The sequence below is a fragment of the Odocoileus virginianus genome, chromosome 14, assembly GCF_023699985.2.
Source record: "Odocoileus virginianus isolate 20LAN1187 ecotype Illinois chromosome 14, Ovbor_1.2, whole genome shotgun sequence".
Classification (NCBI taxonomy): Eukaryota; Metazoa; Chordata; class Mammalia; order Artiodactyla; family Cervidae; genus Odocoileus; species Odocoileus virginianus.
Window position 1 is genome coordinate 40,549,465 of NC_069687.1, and position 20,261 is coordinate 40,569,725.

The 20,261-nt window shown below is 38.7% G+C and overlaps 1 protein-coding gene across 2 annotated transcripts in view; it reads left to right on the plus strand.

Annotated features, from left to right (window-relative positions):
* The window catches only part of PARP8 (poly(ADP-ribose) polymerase family member 8), a 196,797-nt gene that overhangs the window by 78,082 nt on the left and 98,454 nt on the right, over positions 1–20,261 (plus strand). The gene's annotated exons all lie outside the window — the stretch shown is intronic.

Here is a 20,261-nt window from a genome sequence, read left to right on the forward strand (position 1 = left end):
ATATATATTTTTAGTAACTATATGAATGAACATGAGTTTCAGTAGGCTCCGGGAGTTGGTGATGGACAGGGAAGCCTGGTGTGCTGAAATCCATAGGCTCGCAAAGAGTTGGACACAACTGACTGACCGAACTGAACTGATAGGAATGAAATTGTGACTAATTCTCAAATAAAAGCGCTTTTAAATTTCTGATCTGTGCTCATAGATGACATTCAAAATTGATGAAAAGCTTGCTCTTGACACAGCAGATGGTGCGTATTGGGCTGTCTGGTGGGCAACTTGACTTTTAAAATAAACTGAAAATTCAGTTGCTAGTACCGTCACTGTTTTTAAAATTATAGTTGATGTACAACATTATATAACTTGCAGGTATACAGTACAGTGATTCATAGTTTTAAAGGTCAGATTCCATTTATAGTTATTATAAAATATTGGCTATATTCCCCATGTTGTACAGTATACCCTTATAATTTATTTTATACCTGACAGTTTATACCTTTTCATCCCCTACCTCTGTGTCGCCCCTCCCCGCTCCTCTCTCCCGACTGGTAACCACTCCACTAGTTAGTTCTCCGTATTTGTGTCTGCTTCTTTTTTGTTATGTTCACTAGTTTGTTGTGATACCAATACTTTTTGAAAATTTTACGTTGCTTAGAAAGCTTTATATTTTAAAATTCTTCCTGAAATAGTTTTTCTAAAAACTTTAAAATGTTTTTCTTATTGACTTTAACTTAATATTCTGGTAAGACTTTTTTTTTAATAATTATATTAAGCTGAAACAGCTGTATGGGCTTCCCTGGTGGCTCAGATGGTAAAGAATCTGATTACAATGCAGGAGAGCTGGATTCGATCCCTGGGTCTGAAAGGATACCCTGGAGAAGGGAATGGCAACCTGCTCCAGTATTCTTTATGTTTGCGTGCATGAAAGCTAAGATGCTTCAGTTGTGTCCGACTCTTTGCGACCCTAGGGACTGTAGCCTGCCAGGCTCCTATGTCCGTGGATTTCTCCAGGCATGAATACTGGAGTGGGTTGCCGTTTCCTCTTCCAGGAGATCTTCTGGACCCAGGGACTGAACCCGTGTCTCTTGCATTGGCAGGTGGATTCTTTACCCCTGAGGCACCTGGGAAACCTGTATATATGTTTGCTTAGATTTCAATTTAATTCTACTCAGGGTCAGAAAAGGTAGTTGTTAAATAATTTAGGAAAGTGAAGTCACTCAGTCGTGTCCGACTCTTTGCAACCCCATGGACTGTAGCCTACTAGACTTCTCCGTCCACGGGATTTTCCAGGCAAGAGTACTGGAGTGGGTTGCCATTTCCTTCTCCAGAGTATCTTCCCCACCCAGGGATCGAACCCAGGTCTCCCGCATTGTAAGCAGGACGCTTTACCATCTGAGCCACCAGGGAAGTCCAAAAATAATTTAGGAAATGGCATATCAATTATACGCCCCACAATTTGTTATACATTAAAAAAAAGAAGGGATTTTGTCAGTGTATATGGTAGAATCTATGGCTTTATTGTCTGTTTCAATCTCTTGTGAGGTTTCATTTTCATATTCAGTATGATTACTTATTTTCTTAGTAAGTCAGATTCTCTACAATTCCCTACATATCTGGTTTTCACACTTGTTCATCTTTTCCTTAAATCTGTAGGTACTCATCAGTTTCTGGTGTATTCTCAAGTGTGATCTTTATCTCCAAAAGCCTTCCTTAAGTTGCCTTGTGCCATGCTGAGCTCTTCCTTACTTCATGCACACTCTGTATAGTAACTGAGAACTTCACTGATGAAAATGAACTTAAATGGCAAAGTTTGTTATGGAAAATGATGTTGGAAAAACTTGTGGCAGCTTATGAACTAATGATGTTAAATGCAAAATTATAGAAAGAGTTGTACAAAAATTTTTACCTTTGAACTTTATCTTTTTTATGGAGGTTTTACTTCAGATCCCTTATGGACATTTACCTTCTTTTCAGTTGGTATATGTGAACTTGGTAATAGTTTATGAAGGATCTCTTGAGTAGAGTAGGGGGTTGGGAAATCTCATAAAGGAAGTTTCATTTTTCTTTTCACTGGCCTTCTTAAGAAAAGGAAAGGGAAGAAAGAGAATAAAAGACCATTGTGATGGTGCAGAAGCAGAGAACCTAGTTCTTCATTTGCTTTAGGCTATCCCTGGATGAGTAAATTAATCATAATAATCATAATTATACATAGTTCTACATGATAACAGAGGGAGGCATATAAGTGGATTATTTGCAGAAATAATCACAGTCATTTCAAACAAGTCAATTTGTCACTAACGTATTTACTGTTGTATAAAATTGATTCTCCTTTCCTATTTCTGTCCTTAGAACTGTGTAATTCCCAGCCAAATTGCAATGTTCCCAGGACAGCTAGTGTACATTTTCTATAATATCGTAGGTTGACTGAACAAAGACAGCTAATGCACTTTCTCATTTTCTGCCTCTCCCTCTGCTTTGCTTTTGTCTGCATTCTTTGCCCTGAGAAATTTTTTCATTGACTTACCTGGGATGAAGAGTTTTCTCACTTTTTAGAGATAGAGAAGTGACTTTCCATGGGTGCTGGGGTTTTCCCATTTTCTTCAGTGAATTCACAGCACCCAAATCAAGGATGCCCAAACACATTTTCATTCTTTAGCCAGGCATTGCCTCGAAAGGGAAGCTAAGAGAATGAGATCTTTCTGCCCATCCTAAATTGAAACCTTCAAAAGATTATTTATGCAGACCCACGTGTTAGACAAACTGCATTTTAGAATCTCAATATCATTAGTATCACTGTAATGTATCACTACAGTGGAAATTCATTGTGAAGGATTTGTAGCGATTGGAAGAATATTTTTGTAAGTCAGATTGATGGTCGCTCCTCTCACTTGATAGTGATATAATAGGATTCCAGTGTACATTTTGTGTGGCTCATGGGGAGCTAGCGGAACAGAATAGTTTGTGTAATTTATTTAAACATATTTGCATGGCTTGTAAATATTGAAATTTCAAGATCTTCAAGTGCCTTTTGTTGTTTGTTCAGATATTATAATCAACATTGCAAATATCAAGTGTGATATTTTCATGATTTTAAGCATGTTGAATTATAGATGAAGGTACTTGAACCATTTGCATGTATATATGATAAACACAGGCAGTGTGACTCCTGTGTTCTCTCATTTAGGACATTATACAGTACAGTAAAATTCTGCAACAATGATTCATTTCATGCTGACACATTATAGGCCAAGTTATTTCCCTTAATCTATTTCATACATTAAAAAAAAAAGTCTGTTCCATGAGGGAAAGACAATGTTATTCATATCACCTAAAGTCAGACTTATAAAACAGACTTAAGTTAATTGGATTTAGATGGTTTATCTTTGATAAGACATAAAATACTTATTCTATCATTTTAAGAGTGACTCAGTATGTATCCATGGCAGGGAAGCTATACATATATTTTGAGCATATCTTAGGATGCATGCATGCGTTCTATGTTGCTAAAGTCGTGTCTGACTCTTTGTGACCCTATGGACCACACCCTGCCAGGCTCCTCTGTCCATGGGATTCACCAGGCAAGAATACTGGAGTGGGTTGCCATTTCCTTCTCCAGGGGACCTTCCTGACCCAGGATCGAACCTGCATCTCTTATGTCTCCTGCATTGGCAGGCGGGTTCTTTACCACCAGAGCCATGTGGGACGCCCACATCTTAAGATACAATGTGCATAATTTGAGCTTCTGGGACTGGCTTCCCAGGTGGCAACAGTGGTAAAGAGCCCTCCTGCCAATGAAGGAGTCTTAAGAGACAGGGATTTTATCCCTGGGTCAGGAAGATCCCCTGGAGGAGGAAATGGCAACTCACTCCAGTGTTCTTGCCTGGAAAAGTCCATGGACAGAGAAGCCTGGCGGGCTATAGTACTTGGGGTCACAAAGTCATACATGACTGAAGCAACTTAGCATGCATACATGGGACACAACAGTGAGTGAGATACACCATTATTTATTTAACCATTCCCTGTTCGTGAACTTTTTAGTTCCTTCTAACGTTTAAATGACCCAAAAGTACTTTAGATAAAGTGTACAGTATTTATGAAGTTGACTTTATTATTTTAAAACCTAAATATGAAATAGAGACCTTCATTTATAAATGCCAAAGGTTCTTTGTTTATGCTCACATGATTCAAATGAGAATTGGAGGTACAGATAATTGATTTACTGATATACATGTTCTTTATTAAAAAACTCATTTGTAATGCCACAAACAAATTACTTGCATTATGATCAGCTTTATTTTTTTTAACAGCTTAACTTTTATCCCTGTAGAGTAGAGAAATAGCTGAGGTGATCAGAAATCCCTTGGGAATCAGATACTCATTTGCAGGGCCCACTGAACAATGCCCATCGTTCCAGTGGAAAGCACTCAGAATTCTTTTGGCCCATTTTCATGTTTTTGACACCTTTTCCTGTAGTGTTCCTCCTCTGATCATAAATAATTTCCAAAGGTAATTCTTCATCACAAAAAAGCATCAACAAGAGTATTAATTGGCCATAGAGGCCTCCTTGAGCTTGTAGATCTAGAATCATGTTTTATTAAAGTGGTAGAATTTAACTTCCCTCCAGAATTTTTTATAAGAAATCTTAGATTGGAGTTGTAAAGCCTCTATTATTTGCTTCTCTGAGGCTGGAAAAACAAAACCAAGACACACGTTACAACAGATTTCATTTTCAGTACCTATGTAATTGGATGAATAGCTGTTTAGTTGAGTCCTGCCAGAAAATGACCTTTCTCACCTGCTGCAACTCTGGGAATCTACCAGCCAAGCAATTTTCCTGGCAGAAATTTGTAAGCATTAGTTCCATATAAAAGTCAATTTTTGTCCCTCAGTAGTTGCTTGTCATTTCTGATTAAATGAAAATCATTTTGAAATATGATATTCTCAGGATAGCTTTGGTTACACAGTGGCTTTGTCCAATAATATCCTGGTAAAAAAGAGAGGCAGATTCTTATTGAAGCTGTGAAAATAACTATGGTCATGAAACATAAGGGGACTCATTAGGAGTTTCTGAATTCTGGAAGGATCAGTGAGAGCTAGATGCTTTTTCTAAATGTTTCATTTTAGTTTCTAAAAACAGTGTCTACAAAACTGAAAGTTAGAGACAGCTCAAAAAGAAAGAAAAAAGATGAAACTCTTCCTTATCTATTTGATAGAAAATAGAATATTAAAACAGGAACAACAGTATCTCAACAGATAGCTATGATTAAATATTCCTAATCAGTTGACTCAATTGTATGTCATTCTTGTTTCATGGATCTGTGGTCAGTAGAGTCTGTCTTGGCCTTCTGCTTACAAGAAAAATCCATATGTTGTGTTTAGATATATATTCAAAACAGATATTCTGATTGTAACTGGTTTATTAAACTCGCCACTTTTCCTTGGTTAAAGCATCCACATGGCACTCTTTGTGTTAAATATTTGTTACTTTGAGGCTGTCTTTTAGTTACATATTCACTGGCTTAAGAATGAATTGCATTTGCTAATTGAATATCTAGTAATCAATTAACTTTGTGGTCAAAATATGTCAGATTTAAGTACATAACCCTTGTTTTCAAATAATTATACTTTCCACATTAATCTTGTGAGAACAAATCATTTTTCAAAAGCTTAATGAAGAGTGAAAGGCTAATTGATTTAGCAAGCACTCAGAAATACTGTTCTACAGTCTGAAAGTCTCCTGTTTCATTGCTGACCTCCCAAAGGCTGTAGTCCAGAAAGAAATGAGAAAAGCAATGGATAGGACTACAGCTTTCCAAATCTAATTTTATGTACATGTAGTATTCAAATAAAGTAATAAATCAAATGCCCATAAAGACTAAAAAAAAAAATCATTTTACCACAAAGAAAAAAATGTTATACTTGAAAGAAATCTTTGACAAACAGAAAAAAATAAATTGCTTGCAGCTTTCAGTGTACAATATCTAATGTATTACAGTTGCTTTCAGGTCATATGTTCTATTAAAATTATGATTATGACTTAAAACCCTAAATAAATCACTTGTGTATTCACTGTGTGTGTGTTGGTCACTCAGTCATGTCTGACTGTTTGCGACCCCGTGGACTGTAGCCCACCAGGCCCCTCTGTGCATGGAATTCTCCAGGCAAGAATACTGGAGTGGGTTGCCATGCCCTCCTCCAGGGGATCTTCCCTACCCATGGATCGAGTCCAGGTCTCCTGCTTTGCAGGCTGATTCTTTACCATTTGAGCTACCTGGAAAAGCCCGAATGTCTATTAGTTTTTAATTTAAATAGCTTGTACATGTTTACATTAAAATAACTCAAGCAGTTTAATAGATCCATGTTCAAATTAAGATGATTTTGGTCAAAAGAAACAAAACTCTTTTATGCTAAATTTAACTGTGAAAGCTTGTTCCTGCCATGGAGTTTATTGATGATGAGATTTAAGATTGTTTTGATCAGAGTCCTGCCTCTGTCTCTGTCTCTGAAATTTTCTAAACTCTGCCTTTCTCTGTTTACCATGGGTTTTAGGAGTCTACCAACAGGAACTATGGCTATATGCTTCCTTATCCACAAATAGGAGGAGCAAGTGTCACTTCCCACCATTAAATAAAAGTTCCAGGTTTCACTCTGAACGAATCATTCTGAACCAACCACTGATGCCAAAGTATAGGGTAGTGACTTCTCTTTTCTACTTTGAAAGAGGGATCGGCAATTCTGATCAGCCTGAGAGAAGGGATTCTCCTTCTACAAGCTCAAGGACTTCTTGCAATGAGCTAGGAGGCCTAGTGGATGTCCATTAGAGAATTATTAAACATCTCATGGTTGAATTTTGGGTGAGGGTAGGAAGTTGAAAAATCATTTTCTTTGATCATCTCCTCCCATGCCACAAGCTTCTTTTTTCCACATCACAGCTTCCATGTAATCCTGTCATCGACAAATTGACTAGGAAATAGATGTTACCTCACCCAACAAAGAAACAGGAGAAAGTTAGCCAGTTTAATTTTCTCAGGTTCATGTGGGTTGGTAAAGGCATATTCTAAAGTCCATGCTCTTTCTCCTGCGCTCTTCAGGTTGTAAACCGAATCATATTTGCTAAGTAATGTTGTGAGGAAGTTTATTCTGAGTTGGAAGATAAAATGATGTATACATTTAAAGTAAACATTCATTCCACAAATAATGACAGTGTTCCTACTAGGTGCTAGGTGTATGGTAGGGGCTGAGAAATTATGATGAGGAAGGCAGATGCCTTCTAGTCTCACAGATTTCACGGGGGAAGCAAATGTTAACGGCACGTAAATAAGGGCATAATTACAAACTGGGCAACTGCTCTGTTCTGAATGATCTGTCCAGGTCTGGACAGGTTGATCAGAAAGCTTACTCCTAGGAGGTGACACTTGAGTTAAGATCTGAAGGGTGAGGATGAGTTCACAGGGCAAAAAGGAACAGGAGAAGGGAGAGAATTCCAGATAGAGGGAACAAGGCATGGGGAAGAACTGAGAGAGGGGTTTTTTTGTTTTTTTTCTTTTTCTTTTTTTGTCAGAGCAGAGATAAAAGAGAGTGAAGAAGCAAAAGGACGAGAGGAGGGAGATAGGCTGGATCCTGAAGGGTCTTCAGATGGTATTAAGAATTGTGCTTGGTATTCCACAAGCAGGTATCTTGGAGAGAACTGATATTGTTTGCCTTAACTATTGGAGAAAGTTGGTGAGGTAATATCTTAATATTTACTACAGGTATTTCTCTGAGTATTTATAATGTTTTCTTATCTCTCCAAAGCCTTACTTCAGTTACAGAATTATTTCATCATGCTCAACTTTTCAGCTTTGTCATGCTGTGCAATGCAGATAATTTGTAGCACCTTTAAACTTTAAAACCATTTATAACTTGAGCTTAGATCCAAAATGGTGACGATAAAGGTTTTTGTATGTGTCCTCAGTCCTGTCTGACTCTGCGACCTCATGGACTGTAGCCCACCAGGCTCCTCTGTCCATGAGATTTCCCAGGCAAGAATCCTGGAGTGGGTTGCCATTTCCTGCTCCAGGGGATCTTCCTGACCCAAGGATTGAATCCTTGTGTCTTGTGTCTCCTGCATTGGCAGATGGATTCTTTACCACTGGTGCCACCTGGGAAGCCCGTCTCCTTTTTAGTGAATATTTATCGAAACAGTATTGAATTAGTTATAGTTGGAAACTGTGCAGAAAAGAAAACTTTAAACATTAAACTTTAAGGGAAGAAATATGGAAATTATATATTTATATAATCTAGTGAAGGTGTCCGGTAGTAGTCATAAATAATTAACTTAACCTGATGCAAAGAGCCAACTCATTGGAGAAGATCCTGATCCTGGAAAAGATTGAAGGCAAAAGGAGAAGGGTGTGGCAGAGGATGAGATCGTTAGCATCACTGACTCAGTAGACGTGAATCTGAGGACACTTTGGGAGATGGTGGAGGAAAGAGGAGCCTGGCTGCAATCCATGGAGTTGCAGAGTCGAACATGACTGTAGAGACTGAACAACAGAAACTTACGGTGATGACCTGGCATTCTCTGTCCAATATTCACGTCTTGTTGGAGTTGTACTTGTAACCTCCTCTTATTTTTGGTTATAATTAAAGAGAGAAACAGAACTTTATTTCAGTAAGCTATTGGCTTTTTTTTTAACTAAGGCAGTATAAAAGAATGATTTTTGCTCTTACTGTATAGTTTGTTAATACTATAAATAAAGGATGCATCTAGGTTACTAATCAAAATTGGATTTAAGTTTTTCAGGTTCATCCTTGTTGAAAAGATGGTTCACTTACAAGTCTAAACATTCAGCCTATCAGTTCAGTTTAGTCTCTTGGTCGTGTCCGACTCTTTGCGACCCCATGGAGCAAACAGGTTCCCTGTCCATCACCAACTCCTGGAGCTTGCTCAAACTCATGTCTATTGAGTGGGTGATGCCTTCCAACCATCTCATCCTCTTTTGTCCCCTTCTTCTCCTGTGTTCAACCTATAGTGTAATATTTAAGCATAGAAAATTGCTGACTCAGCCACTTCCCTAAAGTCAAACAAAAGAGCATCAACACTTTTGATCTTGCTAAAAGTATAGCTTTAAGGATTATCAAAACAAGTTTTGAAAATGGGAACATGCATATTATTGAGAAACTCAGTGTTTATTGGGTAAGCATCTTCACCCATTAACCTTTGTAAAGGGGGCTTCCCAAGTGGCACTAGTGGTAAAGAACCCACCTGCCAACAGAGACTTAAAAGATTGGGTTCCATCCCTGGGTTGAGAAGATCCTCTGCAGCAGAAAATGGCAACCCACTCCAGTATTCTGGAGAATCCCATGGACAGAGGAGTCTGGTGGGCTACAGTATATGGCATCATAAACAGTCAGACATTACTGAATTGACTTCACACAAACACACACAAAGTGTGATATAAATTGCCTTGTATCAATAAAGTATTCCCTTGGTGGGAAAGATGAGTCTTCTGTTCTGGAGTGAGAGCTTCCTGTTTGTATCTTCATATTGAGTGGAATGGAAGAAGGGAGGTCATATGCACTCGCAGGGTTGTCACTGAAGGCCTTGGATAAAGCATGCTTATTCCTTTCATGGAACATTTTCTATACCACTGCCTCTTTTTTCTAGGCCAGCTGACAATCCCTCTTCCATACTTCCAAGATAGGAGTAAGTTAAATAAAGACTTTTCATGTGTAGCATTCTCATGGCAAGTAAAATAGTTAAACTACTGATCAGTTTGAAAAGCTATCATGTCCACTCTTTTGTGAACATAACTGTTGCCTCCACTTCTCAGAGCATCTCAGAGATCTCCTATATCATGTCACTGAATTTCAGTTCATGCTATCAGGTCCGGTAATAATTTTATGTATCACGCCCTCATTGGGTAGATTCGAAAATGAGAAGAGAATATGGGCCTGGAACATGACCTGGGCATTCAGAACCTGTTCTACTTCTATACATCATGAAAAGCCTGTGAAAAGGATGTGATGAAAGGGGCTGATGCATGTGCAGTGGTGTATATACCCACAAGGAGGACTGCTGGTTGTCGCATTTCCTGATCTGATTTTTATCGGATATTTGAGTGCTGCCTACTGCATGGCAGGTATTCTGTCTAGGAATGGCATGGTCTATTTTCAAGTAATTTTGGAAAAAGATATGATCTGTTCATTTATTCAGAATGTATTTAATTGTTGAGTTACTGTGGCAGAGCCGTGGGGGTTTGAAGATGACAATGTTTGGTCTGTACCTTTAGTCTAAGGATAGTTAAGGTCAAGGTGAAGTGGGACATGGGGAAAATACATCCAAGTCTGCCCGAGTTTTTGAAGTTTCATAGGCAGTTGCTTTTGAGATTTGAATATTTGGGGAGAAGGGGGTGTGTTCTCAGAAAATAAGTCTATGTATAGAAGTAATAATCATTGTAGTAATATTATTAATGAAGCAACTAATGTTTATGGAATACTTTGGTATCATTTTTTTCCTTCTCAGTGCTTTATATGTGTTAACTTGTTTACTTCTCACAGCAGCCCTAAGAGATAGGTACTACAGATGAGGTAACTGAGGCAAAGGATGGTTAGTTATCTAGCTGTCTGTCACACAGTTAATAATGCTAGAGCCCAACAGTCTGGAACCAGTTTCATTTGTGTGAAAAAGATGACCTGTTTGGGAAATGGTACAACCTGACGTGGTTGGACATTAAGGTCTGTGGGTATTTGTGAGGGTTTTGGCTTGTTAGGAACTTACGGGTCAGATCCTGACGAGCCTTGGAAGACATGCTAAGCAGTTAGAATTTTACTCTATAGGACCTGTATGTATATGTTTTTGAAAACAAGATCCAGAGCTTAGCTTCATTGGAATCACTCTGGGTGCTTTGTATAGATACACACTCCCAGGTTCCACTTCAGATCTACTGAATCAGAATTTTCCTGCTCCAGGAAGTGGCCAAGGAGCTTGTGCCCTGATACGGTCAAGTGGTAAATTGGTCCCTAGTTCCCTCACAGCAGCTGCTGCTCTTATTTGCACTGAATTTCTTGCTATTTAGTCTGCTGAGTTGAAAATTCATGTGAAGAAGCCTATGAGTTCTGTTGTGTATGTGTTGGGTTTAATATGCTAACAGAATATCCTATGAAAACGTGAGAGAGGAAAAAAAAAGAAGCTGCCTGCTTGATTTAGAGATTGGGAATATTTGAATCTTCTGCTTCTGGCTGGTAGGAGATTCTCATGGATGTAGTTGAGATTACTCATTTGAAAAAATAGAGCAGAAGGTATTGAAATACAAAAACAATATGAAATGTGAAATGTCAAAAGAGATTAAGGAGACCTCAAAAGCAAGCAGGGACCCAGGGAGAAGTAGAATTCAAAACCCAAGGAAGGAGGGTTTCATGGTATCTTTGTTTTTATTAACTGCATCTGAGAATTCATGTAATAAAATAACTAGAAATAAAAAAGGCCGACAGTGACCTGGAGAAGTAGAATTTTGGTGGAGTAGTAGGAGTGAAAGCTAGATTTTAAGGTGCCTGTAAAGTTGATAGCTAGTGAAGACTGGTTATATTTTCTTTATAAAAACTTAACTTTGAGAAGAAAAGTAGAGTGATGAAAAAAGGCTACAAGGTAAAAGGAGAGCTTAAACATTACTAGGTTTTTCCTTTTTACACAGTATACATTTATTGTAAGGATCGAAACAACATAAATAGTAGTTTCCTTTCATCCAATTACCAGGGGATTCACGGTTGGGGAGATTCAAGAGATTCAAACTATTCAAGTTTGTCATTATTTTTCAAGCCATGTTTCTATCTATGTAGACATGCATTTATACATTTTTAACGAAAATATGTTTACAGCAGTCTGAATTTTTATGTACCTTAATGTATCAGAAACACTTATTCATTACATATTATTTTACACCGTTATTCTTTCATAGTTGCCAGACATCACATTGTGTGCATGTAATAGTTGGTTTAATCCTATTAATCCTATTATTGGCACTTATGATATGGGGGGCACTTTTTCTTTTTAAATGGTACCACCATTAATATCTTTGTGGGCAGATCTCTTCTCACTTGCATAGTTACAAATTTTGGTTAATTTAAAATGATGTCATTGTTAGGTTAAATTAATCGAAAAAGGTACCAAATGGACTGTGAGCTTATGGGATCTATAAATCATGTAGATGTGTTAGTCTTAGATAAAAGGATGGAGATTTCCTTCTTTCTGGATGCCAGAAGAGAAGTATGAGCCTCTAGGTGGTTGGTGGAGAAACAGCTGAGGGAATGCCTTGAGGGAGTAACCATATGATCATCTATTGTGTCTTAATATGCACTGTGAAAGGGCAGGTATTAATAGTTATAAGGTGTTGGAAAGATGTGGGGGTTTGAAAAGACTACGGAGAAGAAGCAGCAAATGAGCCTGTGAGAGGTGGGCTCTGGGGGTCACTGTGCTAAGCTGTGCATAGCTGGGGTCACACCGCATGGTGTCCACCAGATTTGGTTCCTGTGTCCTTTCCAGCGGCACTCAGAGCCCAGGGTTAGGAGTTGAGAATGGCCAGAATGAATTAACCTGGTGGTGGGAGGCAGGTAGGTAACCTGTATGGGAAAGCTGGGAGCCCACGGTAGAGATGGTAAAGGTGGATGTGTAGACAGCAGTTCAGTCCAGTTCAGTTGCTCAGTCATGTTTGACTCTGCGACCCCATGGACTGCAGCACTCCAGGCCTCCCTGTCCATCACCAAATCCTAAAATTTACCCAAACTCATGTCCATTGAGTTGGTGATGCCATCCAACCATCTCATCCTCTGTTGTCCCCTTCTCCTCCCACATTCAATCTTTCCCAGCATCAGGGTCTTTTCAAATAAGTAATTTCTTCACATCAGGTGGCCAAAGTATTAGAGTTTCAGCTTCAACATCAGTCCTTCCAATGAACACTCAGGACTGATCTCCTTTAGGATGGAGTGGTTGGATCTCCTTGCAGTCCAACAGACTCTCAAGAGTCTTCTCCAACACCAAAGTTCAAAAGCATCAATTCTTCAGTGCTCAGCTTTCTTTATAGTCCAACTCTCACATCCATACATGACTATTGGAATAACCATAGCCTTGACTAGACGGACTTTTGTTGGCCAAGTGATGTCTCTGCTTTTTAATATGCTGTCTAGGTTGGTCATAATTTTCCTCCAAGGAGTCAGCGTCTTTTAATTTCATGGCTGCAGTCACCATCTGCAGTGATTTTGGAGCTCCCCCAAAATAAAGTCCGACACTGTTTCCACTGTTTCCGTATCTATTTCCCATGAAGTGATGGGACCAGATGCCATGATCTTAGTTTTCTGAATGTTGAGCTTTAAGCCAACATTTTCACATTGCTCTTTCACTTTCATCAAGAGAACTTTCATTTAGTTCTTCTTTGCTTTCTGCCATAAGGGTGGTGTCATCTGCATATCTGAGGTTATTGATATTTCTCCCGGCAATCTTAATTCTAGCTTATGCTTCTTCCAGCCCAGCGTTTCTTGTGATGTACTCTGCATATAAGTTAAATAAGCAGGGTGATAATATACAGCGTTGACATACTCCTTTTCCTATTTGGAACCAGTCTGTTGTTCCATGTCCAGTTCTAACTGTTGCTTCCTGACCTGCATACAAATTTCTCAAGAGGCAGATCAGGTGGTCTGGTACTCCCCTCTCTTTCAGAATTTTCCACAGTTTATTGTGATCCACACAGTCAAAGGCTTTGGCATAGTCAATAAAGCAGAAATTGATGTTTTTCTGGAACTGTCTTGCTTTTTCAATGATCCAGCGTATGTTGGCAGTTTGATCAGTTAGGTGCCTACAATCATGTAAAGAAGGAAATGAAGCCCAAAGGGGCAATAAAATGAGTGAAAGCTGGGCATTTGAGGATGTCAAACAGAAGGAATAAAGGAGTGAAGCCTGTAAACTGATACAATTGTGGCTGGAAAGTGGGACACAGAAGTTGAGATATTAGAAGGAGAGCCATTATACTCCAACTTGAGGTCCAAGACGTAACCATGGATTTGGTGAGCCGAAGTTAAGGGAAGATGACCCCATGGAACTATATATAGCTTACCTTTGTTAATATGGATGTAAGTGATGTGTGGATTTTTAGTAGAGGAAGAGCGCCCTTGAAATCCCTAATCTTGGATAATTGACAGAATGTTTGGTAGCTAATGATAGTAAAGAATGAGGATGCTACAAGCTAGTTGACCTGGATGTTTAGAAAATGTTTTGGTGAAAGTTAAAAGTGATAGTGAAAGTGATGATGAGTGTTTTGAGAAGTAAATGGTATCAAAATAGAAAATGTGAACTTCTAGCATGCCCCAAATCACCTTCTAGCTTGATTGGTGTGGAGATGGGTGGCCTGAGATTGTCTTTTTCACCATGTAGCACTGAAAGAAAGAAAGACAGAATTCTAAGTGCTGGAGTGAATTTCCTTCCAGCAGCTTCCAGTGGGTCTGAGAGTAGGTGGGGTTACATGTATCCTCAGGAATAAACTCTTGTCTTTTAAGTGAACACAGAGAGTAGAAACCTGTACTCATAAGCATCATATGTAGGGTGGAGGATTGCTTGCTATTACCTGTAATTTTGTGATAGTTTTTTTCTTTTTGCCTTTTCTAGTGTATATTCTGAAAGTGATCTGCTGGGAAATAAAAGATATGTAAAGATTTGGTTTATTGGAGAAATAACTTTAGATTTTGGAGAATAAGGTAAAAAGATAAAACATTGGTTTCTTGCTTGCTCTGTCAAAAGCCCTGGAGTTCAGGATTCAGGAGTTTTGAGTTAGAGATAGCAGGAAGTCATAGCATTTGGGGCCCACTTGGAGAATAAGTTCAGTTCAGTTCAGTCGCTCAGTCGTGTCCGACTCTTTGCTTCCCCATGGACTGCAGCACGCCAGGCTTCCCTGTCCATCACCAACTCCTGGAGCTTACTCAAACTCATGTCCATCGAGTCGGTGATGCCATCCAACCATCTCGTCCTCTGTCGTCCCGTTCTCCTCCTGCCTTCAACCTTTCCCAACGTCAGGGTCTTTCCCAGTGAGTCAGTTCTTCGAATCAGGTGGCCAAAGTATTGGAACTTCAGCTTCAGCATCAGTCCTTTCAGTGAATATTCAGGACTGATTTCCTTTAGGACTGGCTGGTTTGATCTCCTTGCAGTCCAAGGGACTCTGAAGAGTCTTCTCCAGCACCACAGTTCAAAAGTGTCAGTTCTTTAGCACTCAGTTTTCTTTATGGTCCAGCTCTCACAGCCATACATGAATACTGGAAACATCATAGCTTTGTAGAATACAGATACTTAATTCATTTCCTCTGAAAGATCTTCTCAGTCTAAAATTCTTTCATCTTCGAGTCTGAGTTACCCTCTCTGTAATGTTGAAACTACTATCTCCCTTTGTGGTTTATTCCACTAAGTTCTGTCTGACTCTGCAGACCCCGTGGGCTATAGCCCGCAGGCTCCTCTTGTCCATGGAATTTCCCAGGCAGGAATACTGGAGTGACTTGCCATTTCCTTCTCCAGGAGATCTTCCTGACTCCATGATAGAAACCACGTCTCCTGCATTTGGCAGGTGGATTCTTTACCACTGAACCACTGGGAAAGCCCTTTAGGCTCCTCCCCATTCTTAAAGAATTTTCTTAGATCTGTGAGCTTGGGAACTAGATCCCAGTTCAACCTACTCTCAGTTCTCTGCAGACATTTCAGAAGGAAGAGAATGATAATTGAGCAAGTGGTGAATTGATACAAGAATGATCTTATGAATGGTTTTAATTATAGGGGTAAACAAATACATAAACAAAGTACCGCTGCTGCTAAGTCACTTCAGTCGTGTCCAATTCTGTGTGACCCCACAGACGGCAGCCCACCAGGCCCCTCTGTCCCTGGGATTCTCCAGGCAAGAACACTGGAGTGGGTTGCCATTTCCTTCTCCAATGCATGCATGCATGCTAAGTCGCTTCAGTCGTGTCCGACTCTGCATGACCCCATGGACAGCAGCCCACCAGGCTCCTCTGTCCATAGGATTCTCTACAAAGTACAGGCTAGGTAGATACTCATCATCCAAGAGGGCTCCTCCAGGAGCTGCTCCAGAGGCTCTTGGCTGTTGGAAGGTATCTTTGGGATGGATGCTTCCAGAGCAGGAAGAGGCAGAAGCAACCATTTTATCAAAAAATTATGGAGATAATACAAATTACTTACAGATTCTAGTTTTAAATTTGTGATATTAAGAATCTAGTACAGTGCATTCAGTATATGCCAAATACATATTGATGGACTTGAATTTTTCTGTCAAAGCACCTCAGTGTATTTGTAATTTAGCAAATTCCGAATATCTGAAGGCTTGTTTTAAAATAAGATTTCAGAGCTTGCTCCAGGTTTTTCTTCCTTCTTATGCTCACCGCCTTTCACTTTCACTTCTCAGTTTTTTGTTTTTTTTCCTGCTTTAGCATTTATTATGTCCTGCATGTACTACACTTACTCTCATATCTATTTAAGCTTGGTTCTTTGTTCTTTTTTTAGCCCTACCTATTAGGTCCTTTAGCTTTAATCATCCATGTCTGTTTCTATTAGATTGTTTCCCTAAGGACTCTGTAAGTGAAACTGATTCAGATTTTACAGGCCAAGTGATTTTCCTTCTGGTGTACAACCCTGAAGATGCTATACTTCACAGGAGCTGATGAATCATTTTGTAGGACTTTTGTTTTCTACTTTGTATTTGAAAAATTAGGCATGACCAGGAACATGGGATTGTCTCCTAATACCATGAGGATAATACAACCATAAAATAAAATCATCCATGTTAGCTTTGGTCTCTGAAAAAAAATGCATTATATTGTGATTTTGAACAAACTGAGCTCCCCAGAGAACATTCATTCATGTAAAATTTCACTTCTGTAAATTTTCGCTGCTTGTACTGGAAGCTAAAATTACTCTGCACCTGCTGCTAGTGTCTGGCATTGTCCTGGGGGCTCTACACCTGTTAAGCCATTAAATCATCACAGCGGGCTGGGAAGGTAGATCTGGATTCCCCCATTTTACTGAAAAGAGATGGGAGCTGAGTCTATAGAAATGACTTTTCTTGTGCCACCCAGCTCAACGTTGGAATTTGATTCAGTTTGCTTGGCCTAACCACAGCGGTCTCCCTAATTGAAGATAGACATGGGACTGTACTAAGGCTTCCTTTTGGTTTGAAACATTGATTCGGATGAAAAATGAATCCAAGTGCCGTAGGTTGAGATGGTAAGCCGCTGGGAATCAATTCAGCTCAGTACTGAGCACACTCTTTGGCAAGTTCCCAGGCTTCTGTCACATAGTTCTGCCAGATAAAGGTTTGCCCTGTTCATCCATAATTTCCTTTCTCCATAGTATTATTCCATTGTAAGGGACTGAATTGTGGGAAGATGAATTCACATGGGGTCATAGTATATATTTCCTCCAGCTTGTTTGAGGCATGGTTATTTTATCTTCTAATTTTTGGCATTTGATTCAGGGCCCAAAGCTGGGCTCTTGGCTGGGGTCCAGCCTCTGCCATTTGTTCCTGCTTCTCCTTCCCATTACATACCTCCTCACTGATGTTTGCTCACATTTTATTACTTAATTCGATCCTTCTCCTCTTCAGTCTATCCTAAACGTTTCCAATCATAGTAATTTTTTCGAAATACTAATTTTACCTAAAATACTGCTACGCTTCATACTTATAATAATAATCTTGAACTGACAAAATTACAGAGATGGAGAACTGATTAGTGGCTGCCTGGGTTTAGGGATGTAGGGATAAAGGCAGATAGGTATGACTCTAAAGAGGGAGATGTTGAGTGATCAAATGGTTCTGTGTCTTGATTTGCGATAGTGGGTACATGATGCAAATGTGAACAAGTGACATACATACTAATGTCGATTTCCTCCTTTTGATATTGTACTGTCGGTACATAAGATGCAATCAGTGGAGAAACATGGGACTTCTCTGCACCATCTGTGTAACTTCACGTGACTCTATAATTATTTAAAAATAAAAAACAAGAAAAAAGCCTGCTGTGCTTTAAAATATTCAAATTTCTTGGTCTGTCATATTCATCATATTTCATATTCTTTGTTTTCCTCTGAATTAATAATTTAGTCATGTTTCAGTTTTTTTCTACCTAAATCTTGTTTGGGATTAACACAGTGTTTGACTTTTAGCAGTTACCAAGAAATGCTTCTTGAATTAGTTGAACAATTAAATTTGCTTTATGAAAGAACCAGCATATCAGTGCTTGTTCTCATATTAACCATCTTTCTTTCCTGCTGTCCTCCTTATTTAGTCTTTCTTGTCCCTGACTAATTACTTTCCAAGGATTAGACAAACATGCCAGGGATTTGACTGGTGGAGTCCGGGAGACTTGGGCTTGTCTGGGAGAGTTGCATTGCCTGTGGTTAAGATAACAGAGTCCAGTCAAATTCTAAAAGGCAGTGGCTTTGAGGACTTAAGATTTAGTCTTTTAAGGACAAGATGAGCCAGGAAGGCCAGGATATAAACTAGTGAACCCTGAACATCTATGCATTCACATTTACTAGGACTAGTTTTATAGCCCAGTATATGACTTATCTTGGTGGGCATTTTACCCATGTGTATCTAAAGAGAAAAAGATAGTCTTTTGAATATCTTTTGTGGTTGTAATTTTCTATGAAAATGTATCATCTGTGTCTTTAATGATCTTTTTTTGGAGGGGAGAGCTTCTATTTCTCAGACTATGTTGAATTGTCTGTTTTTCTCTTTAATACTGTCAGGATTTGTCTCACGTGTTTTGAAGCTCTGTTATTAGGTACATACACATTTGTGATTATTGTGCCTTCATCCTGATGGATTATTCCTTTGGGTTAATTCATTAATCCTAGAGCATTAATGAATGATATCATTATGAATGATATCTTCATATCTGTCTTGAGGTCTCTGTTATTAAACACTTCAGTCTTCTTATGCTTCCCGTTTGCACAGTATATCTTTTCCATTTAAAAATTTTCAATGTACCTGTGTTTTTATTTAATGTGGATTTCTTAAAGACAGCATGGAATTGGATTTGGTTTTTAAAATCTATCTACCCATCTTTGCCTTTTATTCAACGTGTTTACTCCATCAGCATTTAAGGCAATTCTTGCTATGGTAGGATTCAGGCACTATTTAGTATTTGTGTTCTATTTGTTCCTCGTGTTTTGTTCTTCTCTTCTTGCTTTCTTTGGGATTAAAGGTTTCAGAATGATTTTAGAATTCCATGTAATTTATTATTGTCTTTAATCTTGTTTTGGACTTGCTCTAGGAATTATGATGTATATTCTTACAATTTCTTAGAGTTATTATTTAGGGTTAATGTTATACCATTTCCCATAAGATTAAGGACCTCAAAGCTATATATGACCATTTAACCCTTCCCGCACATTTTTCTGTAACTGTCATGGGTACTACATTTACATGTTATAAATCACACAGTGCAGAATTTTTATGTTAAACACTCATGTGTATTTTTAAAACATTATGAGAAAAACAGTCTTTTATATTTTGTCAAACAAAGCATGACAGTTTCTGGTGCTCTTCATTCCTTCTGGGTATTCGAAATTCTAATTATCAGTCAGCCTGGATAACTTTGTTTGGGATTTCTTATACTTTAAGTCTGCTGAGACATACTTCCACAGTTTTCCTTTATCTGAAAAATTCTTTATTGGCCTTCGCTTTTGACAGATTTATGGCCTGGATAAAGAATTCTTGGTCCGTAGTTGTTACTTCCCCTTCCCCTCCTCCCGCCGCCGCCCCACTCAGCTTTTCTACTGTCCTGCGTCCTCTGTAGTTTCTTACAAAAACTTAACATTGATTCTTATTTCCCTGTATGTAATGTGTTTTTTGTTTCTCTTCTGTGAAATTTTTCTCTTTATATTTGTTTCTCAGCAGTTTGACTATGTGTACCTGGGAGTAGATGTCTTTGCCATCCTGTTTGGAGTTTTCTGAGCTTCTTTAATTTACACATCTATGTCTTTGACCCAAATTTGGAGATTTTCAGCTTTATTTTTCTGCATTATTCTTTCTTTTCATCTTCTAAAGCTCCAATTATATAAAATATTTGCTATTTTGCTAGTGTCCCACAAGATCTTGTCTCTTTGTATTTGTTTTTTTCTTCTTGAGATTAGATTTTCCTTCATATCCTTAACCATACTTATTTACTTTTTTAACATCGTTGAGGGCAAATCTCAACACGAGTGAAATTTTTTCTTAAAGTAGGTTCAG